Genomic DNA, 22,794 nt, shown 5'->3' with positions numbered 1-22,794 from the left:
CTGAGACATGTAAGGAAAACATGAAATCTGAGCTCCTTCCTGCTCCAGCCTTCTGCCACTGGCTCCTCTTCCTACAATCAGGACCAGAGCCCAATGTGGAGGCATGTTTCTGAAAGGATTTCAAGGTGAGTTTTGGTGGCTTCTCTGCCTACATGTGTCCTCAGCAGAAAAACTGCAGCGCAGCAGAAGAGGGAGGATGAAGGCTACCGTGGGACAAAAAATGAATCTTTTGTAGATCTGTCCATGCATGTGTATCTGGCTGGGACCCGTTCTCCAGCCATGCTGCGATCTGTATTTCAAAGGGACCATGATTCCTTCTCAAATTACTGGTGCTGGCAGAGCAGCAGAGCTGGCAAGTGAGCATTCAGGAATGTCTTTATCCTTCACAATCCATATGAAATAGGTCCAAGTAGTAATATTCTTGGAGAGCCAGATACAGAAATTTTGAAAAGTTTGGGAGCAGCAAAGCACACTATTAATAAAACAGTCACAGTGCTCTTGGTTTTGTTCTGATTGTGATAATTATAAGCAGAAGTGTTTTTCTGTCTAGGTCAAAGTCTCTGTTGCTTCAAGTTTAGAACTGTCAGAGGCAGCTGAGCTAGACAGCTTCATTCAATGGACAGCAGTATCTGATCCAGTTCAGTGGAAGAGTGAAGAGGAGAGCTGGCCTGAGGACCCACTGTCCCATCCACTGTTAACACTATTGCATCCACTGTTAACACTATTGCAGTTCAGAGTAGCTCACCAGAGGTGTCTTGACTTAGAGAAAAAAAAGGATTTTTTTTGATGTATACCAGCATATCCATGACAGTATACAAAGGTAAAAGCTAGTATTACATCAATTGTCATATTTGTTATTCTAATAATGCTGGCTTATTTTAACGGGGTATCTTCAACTTGGAGAAATAAAGGACATATTCTCAAAATACTGGGAACCAGAGACAAAAAAGCAGCTGCTCATAAGTATCTTTTTTATGCTCAGCTAAACATTGTGAAACAAAGTTGGTGCCTTCTGGCAGTATGAGCCTGCTTAGGAGGGGAGATTTTGTTCTGATAGTCAATACGTTTTCCCTACACGTTTTCAATAGGTAAGTCTCAACAGCTACTATTAAGAATCAAAGTCTTCGTGCTCCAGAGGCCAAAGCACCCACCATTTCACCTCATTTGCAATTTAACAGGTTTATCATTTACACTATGGTGTCTCTTTTAAAGGAAATCCCGGTGGAATTAACCAATATTAGATTTCAGGTGCAGCAGGAAAATGTGCAACGGAGCATATTTATGCTAGAGACAGACTTTTGTGCCTAGGTATGCTGCAGTGGATATTGCTAGAAAGGGCAGCTTTTCTGCAAAGTTCTGTTAGATCCCCTCAGCAGGAAACAATTATCTGTAATACCAATTTCCCGCAGAATTTCACAAATCCTTCCCTACAGGGATTTCACCTTTCATTGTTTCCCCTGCACAGGACACAAAATCTAACTGCAGTGGTACAAAAGCAGATCTGAATCATATTTTTTTCAGCCGCTGGCAGCTGAAGGGTATAATCTCATCTTTGACCAGAAGTAGATGGGCAAACAGGGTAAGGGCTGGTGACCTGAGTCCCAAGCTAACCTCTGGAGATCCCTTCCCACTGCACCTGTTTCATGGTGTGATGCCCAAAAGAAGAGGGGTGGAGGGTGCAGTGGTGGGGTCCCTGCTTTGGGGGCACTCCTGCCTTGGCAGCAGAAGGGATCCAAATACAGGCACGTCGGGGCCCCAGAACATCTGTGGGAAGGAGCACTGCCATAACTGGTACCTGCCAGGAGGAGCACCTCACAACACCTGCGGTCCCCCCATGTCCTCTGAAGGCCACGGCACCCCCATGGCAGAGACCCCGGCTGCCTTGAACCACCCTCTCTTTTTCTTTCTCCTGCGGCGGTGCAGGGTTACGAGGAGGATTACAGCCATGGCAACCGGGAGTCACATTTTCAGTGCGTTTTCTGCATTTTTCACCTTTGTCCCTGTTCCCTCTTCCAAAGTGAGGTATCTCACCGTGTCGCTGCCTGACAGCATGGGCACAGCCCTGCCTGGGCAGGCAGTCCCACAACCAACCCACGGTGCGTGTAGGGGTCTGCCGCCTTCTCCCACGTTGGAAGGAAACTCAGCTCAGCGTCGGGATGCTCAGACCCTGTACTGGGCAGCACATGCCCAGGGAAAGAGGATGTGTGGGATTCTCTGGGGAGGTGGGCATACAGCCCGAGTGGGGAATTCTGTCTTTGAGCAGTTCGGCATATTCAGAGCTACCATATACCAAGGTTTCCTTGCAGAATCCACCTTTTTCCACCTCTACATACATTTTGGCAGTGGGGGAACAAGGGCTTTGGCTATGTGGTTAGGGATGCAGGTAGGATGACCCTGGGAACACAAGACGGTCTGTTCTGCTGTCCCCAGTACCTGGCAGCCCAGCAGCAGCAGGACCTGGCCTGCTGGGTGACAGGTACAAATGACTGGTTAGATGTTTTTTCTGCATTTCCCACCAAGAGGAGGCCCGTGAGGTTGTGCTGTCTGTCCATCTGCTCCTGGCAGTTGGCTCTGCCAACCACCTTCACCCAGTCCTGATGGGGGAGGCGTTTCAAGGCCATGAGGTCCCCATGGATTTGTGACGTGCAATGAGCTGGGTCTGTCCCCAGCACCAGCTGCCCTCTGCCCAGGCAAGCGCTGGCCACTGAGGAGGGCAGTGGGAGGGTAAGGCAGCGGCCGAGGCAGCGTGGAGAGCCAGACCCTGCAGGAAACCAACCTCAGAGGCTCCTACAAGCAACTCCATCACTGTTTGTGCTTGTACATCCTGAGCTGTTTATTAACTCCAGCCCAGATGACCTACATTTGGGTAAACCGAATCAGATTTTCCAGCTGAAGGAGCCCTCAGATCTTTACTGTTTCCAACCAGATTTCATTGTGGAAAGCACATTGCCCTCTGAGGTCTGAACTTCAATGCCAGCAGCAGAAAGCACCGAGAATGCCCAGCTGCTGGCTAAAGGAAACTCAGACCTTTGCTAAGCCCTGGCTGCAAAACAGGGAGGAGAAGGAGCGCAGGAGCAGCTCCTGGACACAGCACCCGACCCGGGGTCTGACCTGGGGTGTCCCATCAGTGCCTGTGGGTGACCCAGGGTGCAGCTCCTCTGCAGCACGGCTCGCACAGGGGAGATGCTCACCCCTCTCCAAAATGCAGGCTGTGCCAGAGGGGCATTGGTGGTGAGGTCCTGGTGTCACTCAGGTGAACAGATTTGGCAAGGAATGTGGGAAAGGCAGGAGGCACCTGGGCAGCTGCAGAGGCTTTGGGGGTAAAAGAAAGAGGGACAAACAAGGGGAAAAAAACAGATAGAAAGAACTATCTTTAATACTTTTCAAGTTGTTAGGTACCTGGTACCAGAGATGGACAAATGAAATGCAAATTTCTCAAGGCTTTTTTTTTCTTTTTTTTTTCAAAAATTGGAAACTTAAATTTTTAAATCCACTGGAAAAAACTTGTTCAAAAGCAACATTTTCCTGCAGCAAGTGACTTAAAAAAACAATGACAGAACCCCTTATTTTGGGAAGAACATTTTAAAGTCACAAAAGTCTGAGTAGCTCTGCTTCCCACTGTGGATGCTGTCAGACATGCCCAAAGCATGTGCAGTTGTATATAGAGCTGTGATTTGCTCTTCTTTGGGATGCATTCGCTGTTGGCCTTTAAGCTGCAGGAGAGCTGCCTTGTTTCCCCCTCAGCAGAAGGAGATACAAAGTATAATGCTACCACCAAGAAGTGCTAGTACAACTGTGGAGGCACAGCGACCCGCAACACTGAAATTTAAAGCTATGGAGCAATTCTGCAGGGCTGTTAATATTGTTTGATGTTCATCCCCAATCATCCATTTGTATTCATGGTCTTTTTACTTGCTAGAATTCTCTAGCCGTCTTTAATCAAAAAAAAAAATTCATTTCCCGCTTGAGATCTCAGAGGAACGGGGTAAAAATGTAATTTGCATGATAATCAAGGTCTCCTTCAAGGAAAGTGTAGGATCTGGATAAATTAGCCACAACCCAGCAAGAGTGGGAAGATCCATCAAAAGTTTGTCTGCTTAATTCCAGAGCCCAGGTGATCACAAAACGTTTGTTTTGTAGAAGCCAGGAGAGCAACAGCCAAAGGGAAAAGATGTGTTATGGTGAGATCTGTACACTGGAAAGCCCTGCTCAAGTGGTCACAGGGGGAAATTGAGAATAATCACAGGCTGCCCTCCCTGCCCGTGGCAGGCAGGAGGTGAAGCACAGCAATAAGGCAGTCAAGGGAGGTTGTGGGGGATTGCCAACAGGTTTGACAAGCACCTGGGGTTGGGGTGGGGGGGCATGTGGAGCTGAGCCTCCCTGGGAGAGGGGGAGAAGCTGGAGAGCCTCCCCGGGAGCTGGTGAGCCTCCCCAGGCTGCTGCTCTCCAAGGGGAGATGTTCCACCCTGCCCTTGCCTTCACCCCGCCGAAGGCTGGGAAGGGGGTTTGCAGCACCAGGTCTCAGTACCTTTATAGAGGATTTCTATTTTTCAGTCTCACTGTTTAGTTCTTATAATAAGTTGGACATTTTTGATTCAGTTGCAGCGTAGCCATGATGTCCCATGACATGCCACAACATTTACAAAAAGCAAAACCAGTCCAAGTCCTTTGTTGACTAGGAGCACTCCTGGTTATTTCCAAGTGCAATGGGAGAAGCAGGGATCCTGGCCTTCCTCCGCAATACATCCTCGAGGAGGATGTAATTACTGAATTGAGTTTTGTAGTCTTTCTGCTGGGCGCGCTCTGACTGACAGCCCGGGCCAACCCGCGCTTCCCTCCTTCATAATAGTGGAAGCTTATTTGCCTGCAGTGCCAATAAAAATAAATCATCTGGTTGCCTTATGCTCTGTGCAGATGAAAACAGAGTCATCAGTGGTCTGTGTACTTCTGTGCTAACTTTACGCCCACAGCATTCTTTTTTTTTTAAATCAAATTGCAGAATTTTGAAGAGGCTACTATGCACTGGAGAAGAACGGAGGGCTGAGGCTCAGTGTGTGCGAATGATGAGGTTACAATACGTTCATTGTTCAGTTTAAATAATGGTTTTTCAAATTAGGTTTGCATGTATGAATGTAATGTTCTCGTTGACTAGAGCAATGCACAATAGACCACCCACAATTTGGGAGAGTGCTATGGGTTTGTCCTTCTGTGGGCAGGCATCACTTAGTTTTCCATCCCCATTCTGTCAATATGTCTTCAGCCTGGCCTTAATCATTCCTTCTAGATGAGTATATCTGGATCATATAATTTTCCGTGGTGGCCTCATATGCAGTTAAAAGATGATTTCAAGTTGAGAGTCCTCAAAGCCTGGAGAGTCGAGACCTGTACCACTGATCCAAAATCCAGCTTCAGCATTTTCCACTCATTCAGTGTGGGAGTAAATCAGGATTTATTCTTCTGAAGTCAGAGATTTACATCACTTTAAAGCAGGAATAAACAAACATACCTCATCTGTCAAGGGGGGCCAGGTAGCAGGTTGATGTTTTTTACGATATACTGGGTGTCTCAGCTGCTTTGCAGTAGTTTTGTTGTTATTTCTATTATTACCAGCCCCCCCTACTTTCATTAAAAAGTAAGTGTGTAAGCAGCCAAATACAATGGAGTGTGTGGAGGAATCACTCCCACTCAGGTCGCATTGAGATAAAATTATATAACTCAAAGCCCCAGTTGTATTTCCATCTGGAACATATGGCCTTCCCCCTTCCCCCAGCACTTGTAGGGGAGATGCTTGGACAGGTTGTTATTTATGTCTGTGCAAACTGGTGGTACCAGGCATGTCTCCGCGGTAGTGAAGGCAAGTATTAGCGCCGGCATCATAGCGCACCATATGTATGTGATGAGATAATAGACATCTGGCACTGAGCGGCTACTGGGGCTCCGTAAATCCCTTGTTTTGTAGTTTTGTGCAGAAAAGCTACCTCCAGCACAGTATATGACTGTATAGTCTGGAGTAATAAGCTTGGTCCTTACAAAGCAGTGAGCTCTGTAACGCTGCTTTTGGGTTCCCAGCTTAGCACTTGTGCCCAGATGCCCCCAAGGACATTGGTGCCTGAAGAGGGACTCAGGGAGCTCTCAGGTGTCTGTGGGCTTCCTTGTAAATCCCTAAGGTTTGCTTTGCTTCCTCACATCCCAGCATTTTGGCCAGGCCAAGCAGCTCAGCATCTGCCCTCAGGCTGGATGTCTCCCACCTGAGAACCCGCAAATGATGCATGCTGCCTGGCTGAGTCTTACCAGACAAGCACCCACAATCACAGCCCAGGCACCCCACATCACTTCCCTGTCCCACGTGGCTGCTGTCCAGGATGCAGGCAGCTCGCTGTCCAGGATGTGGGATGCGCTCACCGTTTTCTGGGACCGAACAGACGTGAATGCCACGTCTCCCACTTCTGGGACAGGAGAGGTGAGTGTTCAGGTCCCTGCTCCAGGTGCAGGTTGTGCACTGCATCCAGCTGTTGTTTAGGATACACACCCTAAAAACCTGTGTTATTAACTCAAGGTTAACATATAGTTAATCTTTTTCCAAATCGAGGAGGTTACAAATGCCATTAATACTCACCACTGTTGAGAAGCATGAGAGTAAACAACTCATTAGAGAGCACTGTGACCATGGTGAACCCGCCGCAGAACATACAGCACGTTCAATTCTGTGGTGGGGCATTGCCAGCTCAAAATCCCTCGGGATGGGTATGGGACCAAATTCAACTCTCTTGCACTGCCCTGCAGCTACACTGACTTCAGTTTGCATCCCTGTGGCTTTATGTGGTAAACTGGTGGGATATTTGATCTCCAGTACCAAGAATAGGAACGAAGTATCTGATTCCAGTGCATGATATTCTGCAAATATCTATTTGAGTAGCCAGGTCTGAGTAAAAAAAAGAAATCAAATAGAGGGATGTGGAAAAATCTCTTTATGCCTATAAAAGGATCACTTCAAAACCACAGGATTTTGTATAGGAACCTTTTTCCTTAAATAGTAGAAACAGTCACCGGGTACATTCCATCAGTGTAAAAAATGGGTGTTAGAGGAGAGCTGCTGTGTCCGGCGGCAGTTTCCTCTCCTTCCATCTCTCCCTTTCCTCCCCCCACCACATGTGTACATTGTCTTAGCCCCAGAAACTGTGCTTGTAGGAAGCATGAAAACAGTATAATTGCAATATATATATTTACACACACAGATATAAGCAAACCCATATATATATATATATATATACACACACACATATATACACTGTGCAGTTAAAGAGGAACTGCATGGTGGGATTTTTCTGCATTCTTCAGGAAACACCTTTCTGTTCCATTTTCCCACCAAGATAAACAAAACTTGGCAGTGAATTCTGCTGGGTGGCTAAAACCCCAGTGCAGGCTCCTCCTGCAGTCTCACACCTGCAGCCTCCTCCTGCCTGCCACCGGCCAGAAGGGAGAGGAATAAGACCCAAAGCTCTTTGGCAGTGCCCGTACAAAGGCAGTGGGCCAAATCCTGCCACGCAAAACCCTGCTGACATCACGGGGATTAGATGGGCTGCTAATCAGGACAGTGGGATTTGCGTCAATCTTTTAGTTAGGATGCGCTGCTGAGTCCTCCTGTGGTCAGTGTGGGGTGGCTGGGGCTGCGAAGGGACCGGGTCTCCCCGGGGACGAGCAGCTGTGGGGGGTGGTGCTGGGCTTTGGGGTGCCCTGCATCTGCTCCAGGGTGCCCTGTGCCTGCTGCCGTGGGGAGGAGCAGGAATGTGGGACCGGCTCTCCCAGGGCACAGGACCTCAGTGCCTCTCGAGGCAAGGGTCCTGCCGCTGCCCTTTCCAGCTTGGGGCTCCCAGGACAGCAGAGGACAGGAGCGGGGAGAAGATTTCTGTGACTTTGGGGTTCGGTGGCCCCTTTGCCGCAGGTTTGTCTGAGGGTGGGATGGGGAAAGGAGTCTAAAGGTTTCCATCTTCAAATGGAAAATGGGCTCAGTCGAGACTGAAACCTTTTCTGGGGGTTGTTTAAAAAACAGGGTGATTTTTTTAGTACTTTATAAGAAGAGTCTCATGAGTTCACATTAATATGTTGAAAATGTCATGCAGAAGTGTCTTCAGGGAATCAGGCTGGCTCTAGTCCATCCCTTTACCCCATGCCTAGGTCATTCCTTACAGATGTCTGGATAACCTGTTCTTAAAAATGTCTAATAACAGAACCTCCACAGTCTCCTGAGACAAAGTATTTCAGTGTTTTACTACGCTTACTATTAGGATCATCTCTTAAATCTGTCTTAAACCTTTCTTAACTCACTCCCAGCCAGACCCAGCACACACCCTCATTGAAATTTTAGCATGTGGCAGGGACAGAGAACAGTTTATTTAATTTCTTTTTGCTCAGCCCCTCATGTGCCTGAAAGCCATTATTTCTCCCTTCAGATATCTGCTCTTTAGTCAAACCCAGTTTCTATAGCCTACCTTCCTGCACATACCTGTATACACCTTTCTTGAGGAACAGCATCCCAATCCATACAAAAATCTCTAGGTGAAGTCTCACACTAACAGGGGGAGCTGAACAGAGGGAGGGGAGATGTCTTGCATGCTGTGTTTCTATTTATGTACTTCACAATGGAGTTTGGGGGTTTTTTTGCAACGGTATGACATTATAGGTACTCAGTCAGCCTGTGACCCTTCACAAACTGCAAGTCCTCGGAGTCGACCAGCAGCCCAGGCAGTCAGCCCCAGCCTGGCTCAGGGACACTGGGGAGAGGTGTGCATTCAATCCCTCTCTCCAGTTTGTCATTCTTGCAACCTACAGCCAGTGCAACACCTGCCATAGCTGCAACAAGCACATTGCTCTATTTTTCCATTGCCCAAGCTGTCAGTGAAAGTGTTGGTCAATTCTGGGACAAAGAGAGACCGCCAGGGTCCCATTCAAGGCACTCCCCTGGTCAACAGGGAAGTATTGACACCTTCCACATGCAGCTTTGTAACAGCTTCACCCTTCCCACAACAGTTTCACTCCAACCCCATTTCTGCTGCTTGCTCATAAAAGGGATGACACTGTCAGGGTTGGCAGATACCAGGAGGAAAGGGTGCTGGGGTGAGGATGCACCCACCTACACTGCAGGCAGAGCCTGGGGTGGCACAGCAGGTAGCACCCGCAGGGTGGGGGCTGTGGGAGCTGCAGGCTGCGCTGCACCGCACCACATCGAGCAGAGACGGGGGGAGAAGCCACTTGGAGCATGGGCCCTGCTGTGGGAAAGCTTTGTAGACCCCAATCTTGAGGTCCCACAAGGCCACGCACGGGCTGGCACAGACAGGCTGTCAAACGGGGCAGGGGCTCTGCGGCAGCAGGGCAAAACGTGTGAGAGGCTGGGAAGCACAGGTCAGGAGCAAGGTGCTGCCCTTTTGGTGCATGCAACTCAGTTCTGCTACTGTAATAAATATTTGTAACCTCACAGTGGTAAGAGCTGTGCATATGGGTGGCCACCTCCAGAATGGCTGTTTCTACTTCGCGGACCCTTGCACCTTTCGCCAAGTCCTACCCTCCGCAGAGGGCACAGGCCTTGTGCTGCACATGCACAAGTTTCTAGTAAAGTTGTTTTAGCATAATTAGAAAAGGATAAAAAGTACCTCTGATGCAATTGCTCAATCTCCTTTTCAAAGAGCAACACATCATACAGCTGGAGACACGCTGCTGGAGAAAGCACGCCTCATGTACTGGTCTAGCAAACACCTCCTGAACTTTTTTTAATGTGACCTGGCAGCAGACCAGGGTAAATGGCATGTTCTTTTTCCAGTGCTTTGGCCCAAAGTGTGCATTTCAGAGGCTTAAAAGAACAGTCAGTCAATTAAATGTGATAAACGAGGCCATTTGTCACCAGCATTTTAGCTTTTCTTTTAAAGTATAAAACAAGATAATGAGCAGGGCTTGAAGAAATCCTTTGTGGTGTTGGGAGCCAAGGGCACATGATATAGAGAACGGATTTTCTGCCTCTCCCATCATGAGAATGCGATCTGACAATACTCCCCCTCACAACACAGAAATCAGAGACAATGTTAAGACGGGGAAAAAAATCACTAATGGATGAAAAATCAGTAACATGTTGCAATGAAGATAAGAAAAGAAATGCACTTAGTTAAGGGCAAATCTACCCCCGCTGGAAACTTCCCATTGTAGGTGCTAGTCAATAGGAACACTAACACAGAGATGGCTGCAGAGAACCTTTAGCTTACAAAAAAGCCTCAAGTAGAGTAGTTACCGACACATCACCTACTCAGAAAGAAGCCAGCAGGGTATGCATGCAGGGGCAGGCAGTGGTTGATGGAAAAGATAGAACAACCCTTCCCCCAGCATGGGAGAGGGGACATGACTGTGATGGGCTATGTGAGCTGCAGGGTCCTGCACAGTATGGGAGTCCCGGGGGTTTGGGGCACACTGGGACACCCCATTCACTGACAGTCACATAGGCAATGCAGTACAGGTATGTAGCCCATAAAAGTGGTGGCGCTTAGGTAGTGCCCGCATTCATGTGGGTTAGTATCCGTGGCTGGAGGCTAGAGCTGGATCTGGATCCAGAACTGGAGTCCTTCCAAGCTCTCTTAAAAAATAGCACCCTTCTTTCTGGCAGGTTCCCTGAATATGTTTCCTTCTGTGTGCTGTGCTTGTCTATCTTATGTGTCTAGGAATTAGGAAACATTTACTCCAATGTGTGAAACCTCTCTGCACCTGTGGGACATGAACTTATTGACTGTATTGACTGCATTTCACATTGGCGTGTGCATCACTGGGTCAATGTTACTTCTGCACCCTTTTTCCATCTCCCCCCTGCATCTACCCACTTGTGCGACCACAGTAAGAAATTACTCTTTTTTTAAAAAAAAACTTGTTTTCTTAATCAATCATCAGTTTATACTGAATACATTGAGGCAGGAGTGCCAGTAAGTACGGTTGTGCACAAACACAAACATATTTAAGGAGATGAGAACCACTGACAGTTTGCCTCTACAGCCTATGTTTTATTTATGTCTGTGCTGTGCTGTCTTGGCAGCATTTGATTTAGTCCTGGGATGAAAACCCTGCCTTCTTGCAAACATGGACAGCCTCACACATGCCTCTGACATTAAATAAGTAATATACACCATGCATGGAAACATATATTTTAAGAAAACAACCCAGATGCACCAGCAACAGGAAGCATCAAAGTAACTCAAAAGACAAAGAATTAAATTGTATTAAAGGAATTGCATTAGAGGAGGTCCCAGTCAAGTACCAAATGTGTAAATGCCAAACATGCAGTTGAGCCAATGACTCAGCATCAGGTTAGCCTCAAGTCAATGAGTTTTCAGCTGATAACGAACTTTGTGCACAGCCTTCAACGGGGCTCTCCGTGGAGGACCACCCTCCTCAGCACCCCAGCGACCCAATGCCAGCAGCGTGCAGCCAGCTGCACCCACGCAAAGGTTTCCAACACTCATAGCGGCTACCACAGTGGTGAGGTCTGTGCCCGAGGTGATTTTTCAGATGAGGTTTCAAACAACGGGACCAGAGCCCGTGCTGTACAAAACTGCTGGTAAGAGTGGTCTGTCTGTCCCTGCCTCCCCTGGAAGCAGGCTCAGCCCCAGCCCACGGGTTGCCCCAGCTATGGCTTGCTGAAAGGGTGGGATAATCCTGCTGAAGCCCTTGGTGGGCTGCCCATTTCCTCTCCTTCCGACGCGCTTGCTTCCAAAACAAATTCCTGCTGCGAAGGCTCAGGCCCTTTCAACTCTGCATTCCTGCCTGTAACACGATCCCTTTTAAAAAGGAGGTGAACTGGTACAACTCAGTGAACTCAAAAGGAAAAAGTTCCCAAATAATTGTTGGAAATGATTGGAAAGAAATATCTCATAAAACAACATCCTAAACCAAACAGAGTGCTGAATATTTCAGAAGCAGCTAGCTGTGAAATGGTGTGTTTCAAAAGCATGGTGACTTACCACAGGCAGGCAATGGAGGTGTGGGAGTCGATGCCAACACTTTTCCCTTCCTCACATGCAAAGCCCGTGGGACTGCTGCCTGCACTGCGAGGTGGTTGTGTAAAGGTGCTATCACCATCCATTTCTCCAACAGCATGAGACCTACCGCTGCCATCTCTAGCTATGGCCCAAGGAGTGAATGCTCCATCCTTTCTGCAGCAGAGGTTTGCCGGCATCCACCTCATTTGTCCGGGTTAAGTGAGGAGGACATGGAGAAGGAGGGGGAGGCTCTGACTCCCAAAAGCTCAGATTTACAGCTTCAGGAAGATAGTTTCTCTGCAAACACTTTCCATGGTTTTCTCCCTCCTGTTATCTACAGAAAGTTGAGAATTTTTAAAACTGCAGTAGCCTCCCTTAGGGATGCTTGTTTTCAGATCCTGTCTCAACCCAGTTCGGAGCAGGGACATCAAAGGCAAGGAAATCTGGTACCCTGTTAACTTGGATCCATTTGGAGCTGGTCTGGGCAGTTGGAGCTTGCCATGGTGTCCACAGTCCTTTGAAATATTTACTTATCTGACTGACAAGAGAGTTATTTAATAAGTTATGATGTCTGCAGTTTTGTGTAAACAATTTACAGTGCCATGATGTATGCTGAGTGCTGTTTGGAGAGAGGCAAAACTGATTGTATATACTGGGCTTCAGTTTGGAAAGTTCAGCCCCACGACTGGGCAGTATTATTATACCTAATAAATAACAACACTTAATCATTTGGACTCTTGCTGTTTCCGTCCTCATAAAGCCACACAAACATGGGCGAATTAAGGCCATGTTTCAGCAGACCTTGGCCACGCAAACATCAGGGGTCTCTGCAGGGGTGCCCAGTACAGCGGTCTCAGTGCCCGGCTCTGCTCTTGCCTATGCTGTCCACAGTCCTCCAGCACTTACTGGGCAGAAGGAAACAGCTGGTGTTGTGGGTAGGACAGCCATTGCAGATGTGGGGCATCACACTTCAAGTGCCTTCTCCGAATCTAGGAGGGTGGAGGTTGGGAAGTGAGTCTCACCATGTCCAGGAGGCAGCTGCAGCCCCTGCAAGAGTACAGTGAAATGAGTGGGTTTGCTTCTTCTGGTACAGCTTCAGGTCATGGTACATGGATGGGTTTGCTTCTTCTGGCACAGCTTCAGGTCATGGTACATGGGTGGGTTTCCTCAGTCTTGCATTTTTCAGTGCCTTACCTCAGGTCTCCAGGGGCTTCCAGGAGGCGATGGGATTTCTGCTGCAGTGCTTTGGGTCACATCAGCAAAGTCCTTTTTCTGTGTGAATAACTTCCATCACAGGTCTGCAGAATCACAAGAAAAGCCTATTCCTTGGTGGAAGAGGTGTTCCCACCTCCAGTGGCGTGACACAGGAGTGCCATTGCTATGGTTCATGGGTGCATGCAGACCAGCTGGTGAGCTGTAGCTACTGTAGATAAGAACAAGCCCCCATGAGACACCAAAGCAGAAAAGAGAGGGCATGGTCTAATGTCAGACTGAGAGGAAGTCAGAGATTTTGGTTCAGTTCAAACTGGAAACAAGGTGTTTCAGTTCTGAACCGTCAAAATGTTTTGTATCTGGAATTACGTGACCTGGACATGTCTGAAACAACATTTCCAGGATCATGCAGCTCCCTCAAATTTTCTGCAATTTGACTTTCTGACCTGATTGTGCACAAAGACAAGGGTATGTCTCTCAGAAGTTCCCATGAAATGGAAATGCTGGGCCCAGTGCAGCCTTGTGCAATGCAGGAGCTATGCAACAGCTACTGCTGAAAGGAAAAAGCTTGGAAGAAGAGGAAGAAAGAGCCCTTTCTTGCTACCAAGCAGCTGTTCAGATTGACTAGTACAGGCAAGAAATTGAAAAAAAAAAAAAAAATTTAAGAATTTTATTCTGGAAATACTCTTTCAGACACATTCACCGTCAAAGGTCTACGCCAGATGCTGTGAATAAAGAACGGGAGGAAATTAAAAGGAGGGAATTGACCCTAACACTGACACAAGGTGGCTGGGTGGATGTGAGCTAGAGAAAGGCTCCACATACCCATGCAGAGAAAAATGTGCTTCCTCTGAACAAAGCAAAGTAATGAAGTATTGATTTGAAGTTATTGAACTGCGATACTACACCCATGTTGCTGATGATGGTGTTGTCTGATGGAGAGAAAAGAACAAGGAGGTCTTTCCAGTTCAGACTGGAAAAAGGAAAAGGATGTCTGAGGCAGACTTTCCACATATTGCATTCACCATGGGAGGAAAGTAATACTCAATGCCCTCCTGATGTTCAAAACTGTTTCTGCAATCATCCTCAGCCACCAGAAAAGGCTAATTGATCCCCCAGCTTCACCAATAGCATTTGCTCTAGAAAGGATATCTCTTTTCATTTAGTCTGTTGAAGTTTGCACTCAGAACAAGAAGGATCTTGAGCAAAACACAGCCTGCCTCTTCCTCCCAAGGGACCCTCCGGAGATATGCTGCACTTAGCAAAGCAAGTGAAGGTTTCAGGGGGACCTGAGGGACAGCAGGCTGATGGCACCACTCTTGGTCTCCATGGAAATTTGCCTTGATGTAATTAATGATAAAGAACTGGGACAAGAGTAAAAATGATTCAGAGAAGCTCTGGTACTTCTCCCCTGTTTAGCTTCCGTGATTAAACCCACACAGGGCCTAGATCGGGGAGTTGAGTCTCAATTATAGCTAAGGAACAGCATAATGAATTATCTCCTTTGCACTTACTTTAGCTGGTGAGTAATCCAGTTTCTACCCAAACCCATGTTGACTATGGAGATTTTGCCAATTTCTGATTCATCAAGATGCTGGAAGAATGTGGAATTAGAAATGCAGAAGAAGGCCTGCAGCTCTCCACTTATTCTTAAACAGTGATAATTTCGGGTAAACTTTTTAACAGATAACATTAATACAACCAATACTTTGGTGAAAGTCCACCTTTATCTAAAATTAAATACAAACAAATGGCCTGCTAAGTGAACAGTTGGAATCCTCTCTTTTATGTACAATATAAAAATCTTTTTATTTTGGATGATGGGTCCTTCTTAGATTTGCGAACTCCAACTGAATAGTACAGAGTGTGTTTTATGTGTCTTGAAGGTCTTTTGCTCAGAAAATGCCCAGAACTGCAGGTTCTGAGGTTATAATTTAAATACTGTTGAAAGGTATCAGCAGCCTCAGCTTCCCCCCCCCCCCGCTGTCGAGAGCTGCAGAGGGTTGGCATCCTTGTGTTTCCAGCCTCAGCCATTCTGCGTGGGTACCAGTACGAAGAGACGGCTCTCGGAGCAGCTTTCCTGCACCTGAAAGGAGCCTATTCCTGGAAGTTACAGACTTGTTGAGTTCCTGGGACAGAAACAATATGACTGCTGAAACTCTGCCCTGCGACTCTGTGAGCTGCTGGCATGATTTGAGGGCTGGGTTTGTAAGTCCTGTGGAGCAGGCACAAGCTTTCTGAGCTGCGGGTCTGCAACCCTGGCAGAAGGAGGTGCTGGCCCACAGCATGGCGGTGGAGAAGGAAAGCAGTTCAAATAAATTAAAAAAAAAAAGTTTGGGGTCTTTTATGAAAGGCAATCTTGTACAGCAATTTATAAAGAGCTCAAGGGATGTTATTGTTTAAATAAATATTTAAGGGAGATTCCTCTCCATTTAAACACAGTGAGCTGTAGCATGTGGAAAGCAGCAGCGTTTGATTACATATATGCAAGAGGCCAAAGCAAACCATTATGAACAAAGGCAGCAGAGGAGGAGAAAGCAATTTCATTTGAGTCTGTTTCTCTGAGATAGATTATTGACAACACTATTTCTGCCTAGTGCCGAAGTGCAGCAGGGGTACAAATCCTGGCAGTCCCAGCAGTGGATGCGCTGTGCAGGAAAGCCATTCTGCAAGCCCTGTTGGCATTTTGTCCATTGAGGTGGCTAGGGACAGAAGTAAGTGCAGGGTTTAGCTCCGCAGGTGGTGCCCTGCCTGGCGGCTAGCGACCTGACATGCAGCAGCAGGACTGTGTGCCCGAGGACAAGGGGACAAAGGTGGGTATGGCTGATCATGCACGACCCATCACGTGCGTTGGCCGGTCTTTGACAGACACACGGTCACAGCCTTGATACTAGAGGGCTGCACATTGCAACACAGGTTCACTTTAAAACCCTGCTTGATTTGTTTGGGGGTCAGGGATGGCAACTTGACTGAGAGTTTCTTGGGCTCGGTGGCTGCAGAGCTGGAGTGACTTTGTGCAGTGAGCTTGGCACAGCCAAAGCTCAACACCGTGCACAGTCAGAGGCTTGATACAAAGAGGTGTTTTCTGCCCTGCAGGTAGAAAATGCCAAGGGCATAGACATCAACCGGTAGTAGTAGAAAAGAAAAGAAAACAAGAGAAATTCACTGTTAAGGGACAAGACCTCTAAATAAAAGTGAAAATATGCTAAAAGGCTGTAAGCAGTTAAAAAACCCTCAGTGAGTTTGGGGTTATTAGGAACCCGTGTATGTCATAAGTCTCATACGTAGATTTGGACTACGGGATTCACAAGGGTGTTATAAATTAATTGATAGAAAAGGACTTAGGGGAACCCACGACAATTGCCACAGGATGGGAAACCTGAATTTATGTCTGGGTAAGCGTTTCCCAAATTGTCTTTACCAGTGCAAAATGCTGAAATGCTCATCTTCCTCACCTTGTGCTAGTCTCCTTTTGAAAAAGGCAAAGCCTTTGCCTTATCAGAAATTAGTTTTTCTTTTCGGATATAGCTGTGTATTCACTCCCCTTCTGAATTTAAGTCACAAGCCGATAGAGCACCAAATAAATCATTTTTCCAAAGTGTCCCTGAAATTGGAGAATTCTGTAAAGGTCACGCAGCCCAGCTGACACATATTTCACGGATGCATCTAAAGACATGGCAGATCCCCTGTATGAAGTAGGACATGATTTATATAGGAGAACACTCTTTGGATTATCAAGATGGTTGCTACAATAGTACTCAGCTAGGGCTGTATCTTGGTAGCAGACAAAATCTGTGCACCCATTCATGAACAAACGTCTTTGATGTTTCACCCTATCCCATGTCACTGGACAGCAGAATAACATGAAGACAAATTTATGTCTGGGATGCAACTGCAGGAAGGTAGCAGGCTTCTCTCAAGGCTGGGATCAATCTGGTTATCTCCAGCCACGGGTTCTAGGGACCTCAATGTTACTGTACAGCCACTTCAGAAACCCAAGACCCTGCCATGGCTCAGGACAGAAGACCTGGCCCACACAATACGTGGAGACACTGGGGTCTGAAAAGTAGGTCAAAGCAGATCATTTGGAAAAAAAAAGCATTAATATCTGAGACAAAATAGTTCATGATTCATGACTATTTGGAAACAAATGAGAAATAGGAATTACACAAAGGCCCCATTTTGTTCATTGAGGAACCGCAGAATTAATTGCATGTACTTTAGTTTCCAGCAAAGGCTAAGTCCCAAGGCACAGTGTTGTGATTGTTGAACTAGTCATGTCACGCATACTGGTTTAATTCAGACCAAAACTGTAGGAAGAGCATGATGGGATATAGGCAGTAGCTAGCTTGGAATAGAGGTGGGATAGAGGCAGGGTCTGTCTCAAGTAGGTCAAGCAATTCATCAGGCAAGGAAGGTTTTGGATTAGCACCGATGAGGTGACCTCGCTCTTTCCCTGGGCAGTGTGCAGTGAAAGGAGCTGGCTGGACTGGCCAGGGCTGCAGATTAGGAGGTGGCAGCTCTTCCAGAGCTGTGCAAGAAACCTTATGCACAGAACTGTCTGCTTCATTCATGATGTTGCTCCCCACTTGTAATCATCACATCAAAGTTGTAACAGCAACAGCTTCCCAGATTTCTTTCTTTTGCGACAAATTCTCCAGGGACATCCCCAATAAGCATCTCTGGTCCTTTGACTGCTAGTCTCCACTCCACCCATCTGCTCTCATCCAGCATCAAAGTTTAGGGCACTGTTTTCTACAATGTCCCGACAAGCACTTTCTTGTTTTCTTCCATGACACTTGGTTCAGAAGCCCGTAAGCGTCGACCACTCCTTTTCCTTTTCTGTTTCAGTTCTCCTGAAAATACCTCCTTAAAACTCCTTCTTGTGACATCCTTGACAAAGGTGAGGCTGTGTGCAGCAAGCACCACCTGCCATGCTGGCCAACACCGTCTCACAGCTTCTTAGAACTCCTTCATCTCTCAGTGAGAGATGTGTGTAGGCAGCCCTGGTCTTCTCACATTGTCATCTCCTGTTCTTTTGGTCTTTGTTTCTACACCGCCTCACACAGCTGAGTCCTGGTGTGTCCGTGGAACTCCCAGGAGCTGATGAAGATGATGAAACTTCACTGCCTGGCTTTGTGGAATGAGAGGCTGTACAGGATGCTCTGTAACCCATAGCCATAAAAGAAGTGAAGGAAACAACCTCTCCCTGCCACTCCAGCAGGAACGGAAACAAGCAGACTGCAGCTCCCTACTTTTCAATGTGGAAATCACGTCAAGAGGCAAAATGGAAACACTGAGATTTCACCATCTGTCTGCAAATGCTGCATATGTATTGCATAAAAAAATGGGCTATAAGAATACTGTTAAGTCTGAAAAATGCATGAGGCAAGAGATGCCAGATTTAGGCCTCCCTTGTGCTATGTTTTATGATACACTTGTTAATTAGATGATCACCCAGTATTTTGCCAGAGGTCACAGCTTTATCCCATGGTGCAGGATGGACTGTCTTTACCGTAGAAGGTGTTATATAGAATTTTGTTTTTTCCTTAGTGTTCAGTGTAGTCCTAGGCTTTATTTGCTACCCAAGCCCTCCTCTGAATAAAAATTACCGATTTTCCCAAGACTGGGAAAATTTCAGTGGCACACTTCCCTATAGTATCCAGGTGCTTCACAAGTGTCTCTGAATTGTGGTACCTCTGTCAGAGGGTGGTGGTGCATTAGCCACTTGAACAAAATGGAAACTGAGGCAAGAGATGGGCATCCAAGTGACCAGCTTGATGGCATCAGGCACCAGTTCATCAGGGGTCTGGCTTGGTTGCCCATCCCAGCTGCCCCCACCACAGTAGTGGGCCTTCCCTGCAGCAAGACCCATGCCCACATCCACCCTTGCAGGCTTCACGGGTCCCACAGCCCAGTGCTTCAAGGTCATGAGCTGAGACCAAGGGGTGACCAACAGACATACCTGGGGCTGAGGCTGGGGCTGTGCAAGAGCGTTCAGCATCAGGCGGCACTGAAAAGGCTTGAGGCAGAGCTCCCGTCAACTCCCATCCCAGGAGCAGACATTCAGTATCAGGGTCTTACGGCATGACCTCGCAGCTACTGACTGCAGACTGGGGAAAGCCTCAGTGAGACCCGGCACAAAAGACCCTGCAGGGAGAGCAGGACTGAAGCCAGTTCTGCAAGGCAGCACTCACATACCTGAAAAGGGACCACGGATGGGGCAGCTCCGGTTTCACGTCAGGCTCTGGCATGTCCAGACTCTCCCTATGGCTCACGCCTTGACACACACCTCACTGCCCTGCTCCCGAGCCCCCTGAACCCCTGACTCCTCACTTGTACCATGTACTCCCCATCCCCGTCCCATGCCATCCTTCAGCTTCAGCATCCCAGTACCAGACCTTCCCCTAGCCCAGCATCCTCAGGGGCCGTGGTTGCCTCCTGGGTGTGCGGGGAAGGTGTCAGGAGAAGAGTGTTTTTCCCTGCCTGCTTTTCCATTGTCCAACCCCTTTGCCGTGAGCAGCATTACAGAGAGAACCCAACTTCATCCTGCTCCTAGATCTAGGCTGCAGAGAGGGGACATGGGTAGCCTGGTCCGTGCAGAGCTGTGAGGAAGCAGCAGGAACTTGGTAGCACTGACTGGGTGCACAGGAGCATTGGGGTCAGCACTGGGAGCTGCCAGGATGATGGGCTGAGCTTGCTCACATGGGAAGGAATCTCAGCAGATTTTGACTACTCAGCCCTAGCACGTTCCTAATAAGTTGCTATTTTTTCCCTTCAAAGGCTGTCACTAAGCCAAATTGGAGGAGATTTACAAAGTAAAAAAAAAAAAAAAAAAATCACAGTCCTAACACAAAGCTGCCAAATTTCAGATCTCTACTCCAATGCACAGAGGGATAAGAACTGTCCAAGGAAAGGATCACCAGGTTCCCCCCTCCTGTTTCTTCCCTTCGTTTTTTTTCCAGTTGGAAAACAATACTTTTTTCCCTATGCTCATTCTTGGAAATGGCTGGACAGTTTTGGCTGAAATTTTCCAGAAAAGAACTTAGCCCAAGGCAGACAATCAAGTTGGAAGAACTCAGTCTAAACAGTTCAAGTCTGGCAGTTATAAGCAACTGCGAACGCGGTCTTATAGCAGGACACATATGAGTAACCTTAATCATAGGAGCTGCGTGCCATCCCACCTTTGACGCATTTGAAGTTATAATAGCTGATGATGCTGTTCCATTCAGGTGCGTTTTATCACAATTCAGATATGTCACCAGTAAAAAAGCTTTACATCAGTCATCCCACTGAGCCTTCCCACACCCCTTCCTACTCGAACAGCTCTTCCCATCTAAAAACTGGTCGTACAAAAAAACACAGTTCCCTCGCCTCCAGTATTTGCATTTGAGCTTCGGCTTCTTGGATAGAGGCAGCTGATGCTAAAATAGGATTGCTCTCTGAACTAATGTATTCAAAATTAATAAAAGAAATAAAGCAACACACTCCTCTGGCAGGTTCCCATGCATATTTTCCATAAAAGTTCATTTTTCCACAAGAACAAATTGTGAGTATGTGGGGGATTTGCACTGAATCTTGATACGGAGCTTAGAATTCTTGGCACTGCTTGGGACATTAAAATGACATCAGCTCCACTTTCTATATTGAAATTTTATAGTTGCTGCCTGACCGCATTTCTTTGTTCTGCGCATATCCTCTCTCCTCCAAGCTGCCTCTCTGCCACAATGTACTGTACATGAGTATCATGAAAAGCTGTGTGTTTGTGTTCCTTATAGCCCTGCTTGCCTATCCCTGTGCCGGGCACCCAAGTGATGAAGCTGCATTTCTTCCTCCAGGACAAAGCAGCATTGTTGGCTCAAGGGACGAGGACACCTTTGCCAGCCGAGAGGCTTCCCCGCAGCGCAGCGGCTCTGTGCTGCGAGGGAGCTGGTGTGCCAAGCAGGGTCCTCCTCTTTTCTCCGTAGAAGCAGAGGAGTGGAGTGTGTGCTGCTGGGGTGACAGGGCTGTGGGACAGCGGGGACCAGGGGAGGCCAGTTATTGCAAGCAGAACACTGTGAAACTGTCCTGTCTGGCTCAGGGAAGGGAAAGGGGAGTGGAAAGAGGGGGAAGAGGAAAGGGTGCATCTCTGGGTGGGAGACAAGGCTTTCTCCAGCACTGGCAAGGTAGCACCTAGAGCAGCATTTATGCAGTGCTACCTCGATGGAGGGAGAGGATAAGTGCCCCCCAACACGCACACACGCTGCCCCATGCCTCGGTGCAGGGAGGGGCAGCTTTTTTTTAAATTAAGCAATAATCTGAGTAATGGTGTTTCTCTATTATCCAGCAGCGTGACCCACTGTGTTTGAACACCGTGGGGCAGGAGGACAGATTTGGTGCTTGGGATCCCCTGTGAATCACAGCATGGGGAGAAGCAAGAGTGTCGGGGCTGGGAGAGTTAACAGACTCCAGCACTGCAAGTACAGCTCCACGGGCATTAGCACAGACATCACACTCGTTTCCTGGATTTCAAATAAAATAAGGATTCAAGGAAAAGATGATGCTTTCCTACATCCCCTGTGACTTGGAAAGCAATAAGAGCAAATAGAGGCAGTTAATTATCTGGCACGCCACATCCAAACATTTCTGAAAGCACCGCTCTGCCGTTACTGTAAGAGTCACGCTGGAACAGCATTAGCATATACTCTGTAAACAGACTCAGTGCCATCCTCCGGCACAGCCTCAGCCTCCCACATGGGGATTACAGCTGCTGGACAAACCCAGGAGGGACTATACCTGACAGTCAACAAAATGCTAGTTTTGCTTTAGTCTGGCTTGATCGCAGTAATACCTGGGTTTGTTATTTCCTACATTGCCTACATGCTCAGCATCTCTCCCGTGTGATGGAGAATTACTGCTGCTTGCTTCTCCATGCAAGATTATAATTTCATCATTTCGCTGTCATATGGAAATAGCCACAAGACCAGATTAACTGTTAAAGATTGTGAAGCCATTTGCCAAATATTTCTTGCTCTATAAGCAACAACGTTTTTACAATTGCGTTTGCAACAGCATTTTTGCAATCACATTTATACACTCCTTTGCAAGCACATGCAACCATATACAGAATGCAGAAAATCTTTACCTTGCGTGCCCAGAAGAGAGAGTCTGGTGTCCTCTCATGGATCAGAAGTAGGATGAAAAACAAACCCGAGAAAGACCCTTGAACAGACTCATCTGCTGAGAGTTGTCTAAATCCCAAGCCAGCTCCCGCTAGCAGCTCTAAGTTTGTGCTCTGAATAGAGGCTGTGTTATTTTAACCACAGGATTTCTAGTCATGGGGGAGGAGAGATGGATTAGGTACGTTTGCAATCTAATGCTTCACATTCACCTCAACTGAAATGAACTCCTTTAAGCCTGATGTAAATAAGTACTGCTAAGATATAAATTTCAAGAGCCCACTAACCAATTATGCTTAAACTAACATTCTAAATAACTGGAAAATTCCAGAGGAATAAGATAACATACTTTTGTGTTCTTTCCTAAATAAAAGGCATGTGTGGAATTTCATGCTAGATACTACGACAAGTGAGGG

General features: G+C 47.2%; 1 protein-coding gene across 2 annotated transcripts in view; it reads right to left on the bottom strand.

The window, feature by feature from the left end:
- JCAD (junctional cadherin 5 associated) overlaps positions 1-22,496 on the bottom strand; it is a 63,122-nt gene extending 40,626 nt beyond the window's left edge. For both annotated transcript variants that reach the window (XM_069777871.1, XM_069777856.1), the window contains exon 1: positions 22,345-22,496. The gene's annotated coding sequence lies outside the window, so the exon portion shown is untranslated. The remainder of the gene's footprint in view (positions 1-22,344) is intronic.
- Positions 22,497-22,794: the final 298 nt, after the last annotated feature.

Source organism: Haliaeetus albicilla, chromosome 2 (assembly GCF_947461875.1).
Source record: "Haliaeetus albicilla chromosome 2, bHalAlb1.1, whole genome shotgun sequence".
Taxonomy (NCBI): Eukaryota; Metazoa; Chordata; class Aves; order Accipitriformes; family Accipitridae; genus Haliaeetus; species Haliaeetus albicilla.
Note: the sequence above shows the minus strand (reverse complement) of the source record. Positions and strands in the feature narration are given on the sequence as shown.